Source organism: Schistocerca cancellata, chromosome 11 (genome assembly GCF_023864275.1).
Source record: "Schistocerca cancellata isolate TAMUIC-IGC-003103 chromosome 11, iqSchCanc2.1, whole genome shotgun sequence".
NCBI classification, from domain to species: Eukaryota; Metazoa; Arthropoda; class Insecta; order Orthoptera; family Acrididae; genus Schistocerca; species Schistocerca cancellata.
Genome location: NC_064636.1, coordinates 60,115,343 through 60,127,530, shown reverse-complemented (window position 1 = coordinate 60,127,530; position 12,188 = coordinate 60,115,343). Strand labels below are relative to the sequence as shown.

General features: G+C 42.9%; 1 long non-coding RNA gene across 1 annotated transcript in view; it reads right to left on the bottom strand.

The window, feature by feature from the left end:
• Positions 1–6,672: 6,672 nt before the first annotated feature.
• LOC126108908 (uncharacterized) overlaps positions 6,673–12,188 on the bottom strand; it is a 37,224-nt gene continuing 31,708 nt past the window's right edge. The window contains exon 2 of the long non-coding RNA XR_007523651.1: positions 6,673–8,597. This is a non-coding gene — a long non-coding RNA (uncharacterized LOC126108908). The remainder of the gene's footprint in view (positions 8,598–12,188) is intronic.

The window sequence follows — 12,188 nt, the reverse complement described above, 5'->3', positions numbered from 1 at the left end:
TAGAGCACAAAGACAAAGGTCCTAAGTTTGAGTCTCGGTCTGGCACACAGATTTAATCTGCCAGAATGTTTCTTACTTGTGGTTGGTGCACTTTATACACAGGTGGACCCGCTGAAGGGTTTATATACACTACTGGCCATTAAAATTGCTACACCACGAAGATGACATGCTACAGACACGAAATTTAACCGACAGGAAGAAGATGCTGTGATATGCAAATGATTAGCTTTTCAGAGCATTCACACAAAGTTGGCGGCGGTGGCAACACTTACAACGTGCTGGCATGGGGAAAGTTTCCAACAGATTTCTCATACACAAACAGCAGTTGACTGGTGTTGCCTGGTGAAACGTTGTTGTTGTGATGCCTCATGTAAGGAGGAGAAATGCGTACCATCACGTTTCCGACTTTGATAAAGGTCGGATTGTAGCCTATTGCAATTGCGGTTTATCGTATCGTGACATTGCTGCTTGTGTTGATCGTGATCCGATGACTGTTAGCAGAATATGGAATCGGTGGGTTCAGGAGGGTAATACAGAACACCGTGCTGGATCCCAACGGCCTCGTATCACTAGCAGTCGAGATGGCAGGCATCTTATCCACATGGATGTAACGGATCATGCAGCCGCGTCTCGATCCCTGAGTCAACAGATGGGGACGCTTGCAAGACGACAACCATCTGCATGAACAGTTCGATGACGTTTGCAGCAGCTCGGAGACCGTGACTGCGGTTACTCTTGATGCTGCATCACAGACAGGAGCACCAGTGATGATGTACTCGACAATGAACCTGGGTGCACGAATGGCAAAACGTCATTTTTTCGGATGAATCCAAATTCTGTTTACAGCATCATGATGGTCGGATCCGTGTTTGGCGACATTGCGGTGAACGCACATTGTAAGTGTGTATTCGTCATCACCATACTGGCATATCACCCAACATGGTGGTATGGGTTGTCATTGGTTACACGTCTCGGTCACCTATTGTTCGCATTGATGTTACTTTGAACAGTGGACGTTACATTTCAGATGTGTTATGACCCGCGGCTCTACCCTTCATTCGATCCCAGCGAAACCTTACATTTCAGCAGGATAATGCACGACCGCATGCTGCAGGTCCTGTACGGGCCTTTCTGGATGCAGAAAATGTTCGACTGCTGCCCTGACCAGCACATTCTCCAGATCTCTCACCAACTGAAAACGTCTGGTCAATGGTGGCCGAGAAACTGGCTCGTCGCAATACGCCAGTGACTACTCTAGATGAACTGTGGTATTGTGTTGAAGCTGCATGGGCAGCTGTACCTGAACACGCCATCCAGCTCTGTTTGACTCAATGCCCAGGCGTATCAAGGCCGTTATTACGGCCAGAGGTGTTTGTTCTGGGTTCTGATTTCTCAGGATCTATGCACCCAAATTGTGTGAAAATGTAATCACATGTCAGTTCTAGTATAATATAATTGTCTAATGAATAGCTGTTTATCATCTGCATTTCTTCTTGGTGTAGCAATTTTAATGGCCAGTAGTGTAAATTTCTCGAAGTAGTCTCTCTAGGCAAGTGCTCTAGTGATGCTCTTAGCAAATTGTACACTGAGGTGACAAAACTCATGGGATAGCGATATACTCATACGCAGATGTCACTAGTATCGTGTACATAAGGTATCAAAGAAGAGTACATTGGTGGCTCTGTCATTTGTACTCACATGACTTACACAAAAATGATTCCGTCACAGTTATGGCTGCACCGTGGGAATCGACAGATTTTGAACACAGAATGGCAATTGAAGCAATTTCCGTCTTGGAAATTGTCAGGAATTAAATATTCTGAGAGCCACAGTGGCAAGAATTTGCCGAGTATAGCAAATTTCAGGAATTACTTCTCACCACGGACAACACTGTGGTCTACAGCCTTCACTTAATGACCGAGAGCAGCGGTATTTGTGTGAAGTTGTCAGTGCTGACAGACACGCTACAATCCTCAAAGTAACTACAGAAATCAATCTTGGGCAAACGACAAACATATCTGTTAGGATAGTGTGGGGAAATCTGGTGTTAATGGGCTACAGCAGCATATGGTCAACATGACTGCCTTTGCTAGAAGCACAACATCAATTGCAACGCCTCTCCCGGGCTCAGACCATACCGGTTGGACCTTAGTTGACTGAAAAACTGTGGCCCAGTCAGGTGAGTCCCATTTTCAGTTCGTCAGAGTTGACGGTAGCGTTCCAGTATGGTGCAAACCCCATGAAGCCGTGGACCAGAGTTGTCCACAAGGCACTGAGCAAGCTCTGTAATGGTGTGGGCTGCTTTTATGTACAATGGACTGCGTCCTGTAGGTGTTCAGCTTTTTGTAGACTATTCGCAGCCATTCGTAGACATCGTGTTCCCGAATAATGATGGAATTTTTATGGATGACAGTGTGCCATGACACAGTTATTCATGACTGGTTTGAAAAACATTCTGGACAGTCTGAGCGAATGGTTTAGCCACCTAGCTCACCTGACATGAATCCTATTGAACATTCTTGTGCACAAACAGAGATCTGTTTGTGCACAAAATCCTGCACTTGCAATACTTTGGCAATTATGGATGGCTCTGTGGCAGCACGGCTGCAGTGGACTTCCGACGACTTGTTGAGTCCGTGCCGTGTCAAGCTGCTACACTATGCTGGGCAGCAGGAGGTCCAACACAATATTAGTAGGTATCCCACGACTTCTGTCACCTCACTGTAGTTTAACATGGCATAAATTTCCTTATCAGGGTTGTTCAAGGTATGATGATGGTGTTTGGTTTGTGTGGCTCTCAACTGCGTGGTTGTTAGCCCAATTTGTAAGCAGTCCAGTTTTTTGCACAGTCCAATCTAGTCACTACACCACATGATAATGATGATGATGATGATGATGATGATGATGATGATGAGGAGGAGGAGGAGGAGGAGGAGGACAACACACACCCCCAATCCTCGGATAGAGAAAATCCGCAACTCGGCTGGGGATCGAACCTGCGACCCCGTGATCCAGAGGCAGCAATGCTACCCACTAGACCACAAGCGGCAGACTTGTTTGAGATAATAGTACCATTAGCTTCTATTAACCTAGCATATTAACATGAAATAAAAAATACAATAGAAAGTTGTAAGTACTTATATGTGAATATTAACGACAACTGAAAGTGGAAAAGCATACAGCCGACTTGGTAACACATTATGTTCACCTACTTTTGCCATAATGGAAGTCAGTAAGTTGACATGTTTTTATTCACTGATGTTTTATGAGATGATATTCAGGTGTTTTCCTCACCTAGAGAAAAAGAATTCATTGCACAGTAATTAAAACTGTGTTTGGGGTTTACACAGTTATCTTGCAGGCAACTCTTTAAGCAGCTGGGCATATTAACTATAGCCCCATGATTTACTGATTTCTTATGAAATTTTTATCAACAATCCTTCTGAATGTGAGTGTAACAAAGATATTCACAAATACAACACTAGAAGGAAAATGACTGACATTACCATATAATGAGTCTACATGTGGTGCACAAAGAGTTGATATATGCAGTTGTAAACTCTTTGACAACTTCCCATGGTAACAAAATGCCTGACAGATAGCAAAAAAGTTTTCAGTTTTAAATTAAAGATGTTTTTCCTAAACACCATCTCCTATATGACAGAGAAATTTATGAATATAAATAATTAATCAGTTATAAGAAAAAATAAACAGCATGAAGCCTTATAAAGTATTTCATCATCATTTTTTTATTTCTTAAATATGCGCTTCATGTCTGTACAGTTGAAATGTTCCACATAATAGCTTTATTGTGAATATGATCTGTGGAACACTTAAGTATTGAATCAACTCTTTATGTCATAAGTCATACTGCTTTATTTCCAATGAGTTAAAATACACATACCGCATTTTTAAATATTAAATGCTACAACTGAAAGTTTATTAGTCATATTTATGTTGCATTTCTAATGAAATATTCAGCAGAAGAATTTGTGGCTGTTTTTGAACACGAAGTTATTTCTGCACGGTTTGTCACATCCAGCTAAGTGAATACCTCGCTGGTACCCACATCTCACTTCAGATACATGCTATGGAAACATTTAGCAAATGTCCTAACACCTGAGCATGAGGTTTTCTCTAGATGTAGACAGATGTTGTACAAACAGATTCTGTCCCTGGGAGAGTGGCAGCTCAGGAAGGGCTCTCGGCCACCAAGTGTCACTGACAATGTGATCTATAACAGTGCTGATTCTGTAGAGAAGTGGGACAAAGCAAAGTAGAAGAAGAAATGCAGCTTACTATAAGGTCAGCTATTGTGATGGAATTTTCTTTTTTTCTATTCTCAGCAGTCTCTATTTATTCATTACCATAAATGCGTACACAGGGTGGAGCAAATAAAAGTGAACCAGACGAGTGTATACGATTGGACATGATTTTGTGGCAGCAGTAATGGAAAAGCAAAAGACCTCCACTTACTTCCTACAGCAAGGAGGATCTGCCCATACAGCCGACTGAGCCTTTAGCACATTTACACACCTGACAGAATTGTTGGCACAAGTCAGACTGGTCAAGGCCCTTGCTGGCCACACAGGTCACCTGATCTGTCAGTGTGTGAATAATTTTTGTGGGGAGCCCTCAAGCCTAAGGTGTATGACAACAACCCTCACAGAACACTTTGGATGAGACTGCAGCAATTCCAGCAGTCCAGCTTTGATCAGCCTTCAGCAGCTTGCTCACCAAAAACCAAAAGTGCCAAGAGATGAATGGCGGTCACTTTCAACATCTGTCGGTTGGTTGTTTCGGGGAAGGAGACCAGACAGCAAGGTCATCAGTCTCATCGGATTAGGGAAGGATGGGGAAGGAAGTCGGCCATGCCCTTTGAAAGGAACCATCCCGGCATTTGCCTGGAGCGATTTAGGGAAATCACAGAAAACCTAAATCAGGATGGCCGGATGCGTGATTGAACCGTCGTCCTCCCAAATGCGAGTCCAGTGTCTAACCACTGCGCCACCTCGCTCGGTTCTAACATCTGTGATAGTGGGTGTTTGTACTGTATATCCCTTCCTCTCCTGTGTTTCTTTATACTGTGGAGCTGTTCTCTCAGCCACTTTTATTTGCCCCACATTGTACAGGGTGGCGCAGATGGATCGGGTGGTTTTAAAATACTTGTCAAACTGTCAATTGTAAAGGTATTGGATTGAAATAAAGTGCAAAACGTGTAGTTACAATGAAAGTTTATTAACAAAAAAATAGTAATGTTAGTTTTTAAAAATTACATCCATCAAATGCCCTCCTTCTCGAGCGACGCATTCTTGGAGTCGGTCCTTAACGTTCCGCATTGTCCGCTCAAGCACATCACCAGGAATTGATGTGATTTCGGTGTGAATTGCTGCCTTCAACTCCTGAATGGTCCGGGGTTTGTTCATGTAGACCCTTGCTTTTAAATAGCCCCATAAGAAAAAGTCACATACCGTGAGGTCCGGTGAGCGAGGGGGCCAATGGACATCTCCATTACGGGAAATCAAACGGCCAGGGAACAGAGCGCGTACAGCTTGCATTGATATCCTAGCGGTATGTGCAGTTGCCCCGTCTTGTTGGAACCACATATTGCCCATGTCGTAATTGTTCTCTTCAAGTTGTGGGAGAAGAAAATCTTCAATCATGTTCACATAACACTGCGAATTAACAGTAACCGCCTGCTCCCTTTCATTTTCAAAAAAGTAAGGACCAATTATCCCTACCTTAGAAACCCCACACCAAACCGTCACTTTGTCACTATGGAGAGGCCGTTGGTGTAGATCTCTTGGGTTAGTGTCGGCCCAGTAACGGCAATTTTGCTTGTTTACGTATCTGTTAATGTGAAAGTGAGCCTCGTCAGACATCATGATAATCAGGTTTACATCTTCCAATAACTCCAACATCTGTTGGCTAAACTGAAGCCTTTGAAGATGGTCTGTTGGGAGAATCTTCTGTACCAACAGGATTTTATAGGGGTGGAATTTCAGTTCTTCGTTAAGAATCCTTTGAAGGCTCCGACGTGACATTCCAAGAGCTTGAGCACGACGTCTCGTTGATCGACGTGGGCTCGCAGTGACATCGCGTCTCACACGCTCCACGTTCTCAGGCGTTGTTATTGTTGGCGGTCTAGGCGTCCATTTTGGAGCACATGAACCAGTAGTGCGGAAATTATGCACCCAACTCAATATCGTATCTCGCTTAGGAACACTACCGCGAGGTGGGATGTTGAAACGCCGGCGAAAGGCACGCGTCACAGCAACAATTGACTCGTTATTGCGTATGAACTCTTCCACTGCGAAAACACGATGCTCAACGGACCACGTAGCCATCGCGACTGACTGCCAGCCTGCAACTGAAACTTCCCGTCCCCCCCCACCACAGGACGAAGTCGCCGAACACCTGGCTCCCCCCCTCCAGACGTACAGTCCACTTCAAAACCACCCGATCCATCTGCGCCACCCTGTACAATATGTTTTCTTACTCTGCAGTGCATATGAGTGTAGTGACTCTTACCATACCCCAAAAATTTGCTAATGAAATTGTTCCACAAAATATCCAAGTAGAGGTAAGCTTCATTCCCAAAAATGAGTTAGGACAGTTTATTACACAGATCTTGAAATTTTCTCAATATAAGTGGTATCAGTTCTGCATCCATTTTTATTTTTTACAGAGTAGTTTATCTGAACACACTTCCATGAATTGTTTACCATAGGCACTAATATCTATGATCACAAATTCTTATAGTTGGCACCACCAACTGTTTGTAGCCCAACAGAACAATACCACTTGTTATTCTACAGTTCATTCCAACTGTACAATCTACTCAATTTGAGGAATCACATTTCATATGCATTTCACTGCAATTTCTTTAAACTGAGAAATGCTGATGTGGTTTAATGAACTGGAGTAATTGATTCCCACATCAATAATGATACTGTCACACTTCTAGTGGAAAAGATGATTTTAATGCATAGTAGGACACTTCAGTAGACAGATACCTCTAAAAAAATATTGATTAGATTTACTATTCAAACATGGCACTGTGGAAACATTCAGTGAAGTATTGTTAGTGCAAAGACATTTACTTAACCCAACTACTTGCATTGGTCTGTAGCAAGAGGCAATTAAAGAGCAATATTTTTTTCTAGAGTTTGAGTTAATGTAGTAAGATCAAAGTGGAACACCTTAGAGAAAGAGAGAAAAACTAAAGAAATTTGGTAAGGTGAGGTCAGATGATAAAGGAAATACTCCATTAACATGCTGTTGCCCTTGGTTTCTTATCTTAAGAAAAATATATTTCCAAGAGCTACACACAGTTCTTAGAAAGTGAAGCTAGGGTCAACCTAAAGTATATAATTATTTACATCCTTCCCTACAAGAACTAGGATAGAGGAAATTTCAAAAAAGATGTTTAGGCAGATTACTTGAACTGCCTTAGTGAACGTTTAGAGTATTACTCACTTTGGCTGTAGAAATATATATAAATATGTTGCAAATAGTCTTCACAGGTTTGCTGACGGGTCACGTGCAAATTCCCCAAAGTTTCCTCGGAGCAACTGTCCGACATCTTTAGGTGATTTAACCTTGCCGGTGGCTAGGTACGACTGACAGTATCCGCACGTCGACACCCCATTTCTAGAACACGCGTGCAAAGTATGCGCAGGCACAGAAGTTGTGCATGTGCAATGATTTGCAGTTAGATGGTGCCACGTTCAAATGCCCTCTGCCAAAAATCGCAGAGCGGCTCTCCAGTGCGTGCACTGTATGCAGCATTTGCTAACAGTGTGACCAGTCATTTCTCACCAAAGACCATACTAGACCAATGTTATGACGAGTCTGTTATTGAAGAATCTTGATTTTTGTGCCGTGATTTAATAGCAGTCAATGTAGGGTTCCAGGCTCTGCTCAGTTGAAATCCCACTTCCCTGTTGATGAGATTATCAGCTGTATGGATATGTATTACTTCCGTAATGACACAATCCCAGAAAGAGGGTGCCAGTGATAAAATTTCCATCTTTTCATATATCATGCGATGTCCTGTATTCAGTCAGTGTTCCGTAATTGCCGACTTTTCTGGTTGGTGTAGGCGTGTACGACGCACATGTTCATCTCAGCGTTTTTGTACCGTGCGGCATGTCTGGCCTATATACGCTGCCCCACATTGACAAGGAATCTTGTACACACCACATTTCCTCAGGCCAAGATCATCCTTAACTGAACCAAACAGGTTTCTCAGTTTTGCAGATGGTTGAAAAACACACCGAATTCCATATCTTCCAAGGACTCTCCTGGTTCTTAATGACATGGCACCAAAAAAGGCCAGAGTGGTGGGTGTCTTCGTATCCTCATTCTGCTCCATAGATTGAACTCGCCTGGCACTGAATGAATTATGTATGTGTGTCTCAGAATAACCATTTTTTCGGGACACTGTCTTCAAATGTTGTATTTAATTCTAATGTTAGAGAGTTCTTTGTTGGACACCCTGTATTTCTACTGTTGCTACACAAACTCTCCACATAATTTGCTACAGATTGCACATCCAGTGTAGAAAAGGTTGGCACTTCATCCCTATCTTCTACCTGAAACACAAAACAAAGGTTCTGATAAACCATACAGGTCTGACTTTGGGAGGTGTATACTCAAAGTATTCGCTTAAAATTGCAATGGACAGAAAATAAAACCTTACAACAGTAAACTTCAGTTAGTCGGCACTCTATAATTCAGCACATTACAACAATAGTACCACAACCAATAAGTGGAAAACAGGAATTGACATATCTATGCTACCTAAAATGTCCCAACACAATTAAAGAGAACTGAAATAAGGTCCCTACATAAACACCAGTTCACTGTATTTAGTGCAGCAGGACCTAGCAGCAGCTTTACTACCTAGCTGCTGATGCAGCTCTGCAGTTTTTCTCAGCTTCAGTCCATAATGAAAGCAAGCAGATATCAAACCTGAAAATTGTGGCCAACAGCAATGAATGTCAATGGAGTTGTTTTAGTTTTTTTGTGGAATATAGTGCTCAACCAAAAATTCCATTTTATGAAAAATTTCACAATTTTGGTGTGTATATCTGAATAACACAGTTTGCGGCGATTTAACTGTTTTTCCCTAAATACTAAATAATTAACAGACAAATCTAAGAACTTTGCATGCTTTCTCTTTTCTTGTTGGTATGAATGTTGAACACATTCTGCTCATTTGCAATTTCTGCATGACACTCCTTTGGACAGCAGAGCTGTGGTTGAAAGATTTTCACTTTTCGAACACTCCAATTACAATCATAGTGGGAGTATGTATTATAGTAGCTTTCAAGCTGTACAAACATTGCTTTCCTTTAATCACATCTGTCAAAACATGTAATTCATCTCATGTTCTAAGTGGACTTGATGCTCTTTCTGACAGTACAAAAAGAAAAGTGTCAGTGTCATCGTAACTGCCGTCTGCGTCACATCTGCTGTGCAGCAAGCTACGTTAATTTAAGTATTAACTGTACTTTTCTTACTTGTCACTTCTTCTTCTGTGTGTTTTTGCTTTTAGGAAGCTTTAATTTTTGAGTGCTAGTAATAGTGATCCATAGATTTCATGTTTGTTTTGAATACAGAGAGAGTCTCTTCAGTCAGCTGTAGTGCCAGTAGTGCTAGTGTTTGTTTTGAATACAGTCCAGAGACAGGTATTGCTATTTTCATTGTTTTCAACAAGAAGTGTCTAGTAACCACAGTTCAATCAGCTATCAGCTGCCTTTAGTGAATCAGCAGTCTAGTTAAAAGTTGATTAACTCTCTACAGTAAATTGATTTCTTAGGATGGATAGTATGTGTGACTGCTGTTTACGGATGCAGGAGGAGCTGACCACTGTTCAGGAACAGCTGAACGTGTTGATGGCCGCGGTCAGCCGTCTTCAGGCTGCTGCCTCGGAGTGTAGTGGCAGTGGGGAGTCTGGTGCATCGCATGGTACACCCCAGGTGTTACACGCTTCACCCATGGTCCCTGCTGTTGAGACATGCCTGCGGGTACCGGGCGCAGTTGGGCCACCCTCTCCCCAAGGGGAGTGGCGGGTTCAGCAGTGCTCGCGGCGCACGAGGTGGAGGGTCAATGTGAAGGCTGGCCGTGTGGCATTGCCTACACTGCCTGTGTGTGGACATGTGGCCACTCCTTCAGCAAGGTCCGAGCAGGCACACGGGGGGAGGGGTTTATTAGTGATTGGGAGCTCTAACGTTAGGCGGATGATGGAGCCCCTTAGGAAAATAGCGGAAAGCTCGGGGAAGAAGGCCAGTGTTCACTCTGTCTACTTGTTGGGGTTCTCATCCGAGACATGGAGGAGGCCCTGCCAGCGGTGATAGAGAGCACTGGGTGCACCCGACTGCAATTTGTTGCTCATGTCAGCACCAATGACTCCTGCCGTCTGGATTCAGAGGTCATCCTCAGTTCATACAGGCGGTTGGCCAAGTTGGTGTAGGTGAAAAGCCTCGCTCATGGGGTGGAATTTGAGCTAACTATTTGTAGTATCATTGCAAGAACCGATCGCGGTCCTCTGTTTTGGAGCCGAGTGGAAGGCTTAAACCAGAGGCTCAGACGATTCTGCAGAGATCTGAGGTGCAAATTTCTCGACCTCCGCTATCGGGTGGAGAAATGTAGGGTCCCCCTGAATAGGTCAGGCGTGCACAACACGCAGGAAGCGGCTACAATGGTAGCAGAGTACGCATGGAGTGCACATGTGGGCTTTTTAGGTTAGAGAATTCCCTTCCTAGGCCCGACAAGATGCCTCCTGAGACGTGGCAAGGTAGTAGTAGGCAAAATGCAACAGGGAATAACAATATTAATGTGGTAATAGTAAACTGCAGCAGCGTCTATAAAAAGGCCCCAAAACTGCTCTCATTAATAAACGGTCACAATGACCACATAGGACTAGGGACAGAAAGATGGCTGAAACCAGATGTAAACAGTAATGAAATTCTAAACTCAGATTGGAATGCATACCGCAGAGACAGGCTGAACAGTGAAGGGAGAGGCATGTTTATAGCAATAAAAGGTCCAATAGTATCGAAGGAAATTGACGGAGATCCAAAATGTGAAATAATTTGGGTGAAGGTCACGGTTAAAGCAGGCTCACACATTGTAATTGGATGTCTCTGTAGGCCCCCTGGCTCAGCAGCTGTTGTGGCAGAGCACCTGAAGGAAAATTTGGAAAATATTACGAGTTGATTTCCACGTCATGTTATAGTTCTGGGTGGAGATTTTAATTTGCCGGATATAGACTGGGAGATTAAAATGTTTATAACAGGTGGCAGGGACAAAGAATCCAGCGAAATTTTTTTAAGTGCTTTATCTGAAAACTACCTTAAGCAGTTAAACAGAGAACCGACTCGTGGCGATAACATATTAGACCTTCTGGTGACAAACAGACCCGAACTATTTGAAACAGTTAATGCAGAACAAGGAATCGGCTATCATAAAGCGGTTACTGCATCGATGATTTCAGTCGTAAATATAAATATTAAAAAGGGTAGGAAGATTTTTCTGTTTAGCAAAAGTGACAAAAAGCAGATTTCAGGGTACTTGACGGCTCAACACAAAAGTTTTGACTCCAGTACAGATAGTGTTGAGGATCAGTGAACAAAGATAAAAACCATCGTATAATATGCATTAGATGAGTTTCTGCCAAGCAAGATCATAAGAGATGGAAAAGAGCCACCGTGGTACAACAACCGAGTTAGAAAACTGCTGCGGAAGCAAAGGGAACTCCACAGCAAACATAAATATAGCCAAAGCCTTGCAGACCAACAAAAATTACGCGGAGCGAAATGTAGTGTGAGGACGACTATGCGAGAGGCGTTCAATGAATTCAAAAGTAAAGCTCTATGTACTCACGTGGCAGAAAATCCTAAGAAATTTTGGTCTTACGTCAAAGCGGTAGGTGGATCAAAATAAAATGTCCAGACACTCTGTGACCAATATGGTACTGAAACAGAGGATGACAGACTAAAGTCCGAAATACTAAATGTCTTTTTTCAAAGCTGTCCTTCTCTAGATTGTTGCACAGATAACAAAATGGTAGATATTGAAATAGACGACAGAGGGATAGAGAAACAATTAAAATCTCTCAAAAGAGGAAAGGCCACTGGACCTGATGGGATACCAGTTCGAATACACGAAGGAACTTGCCA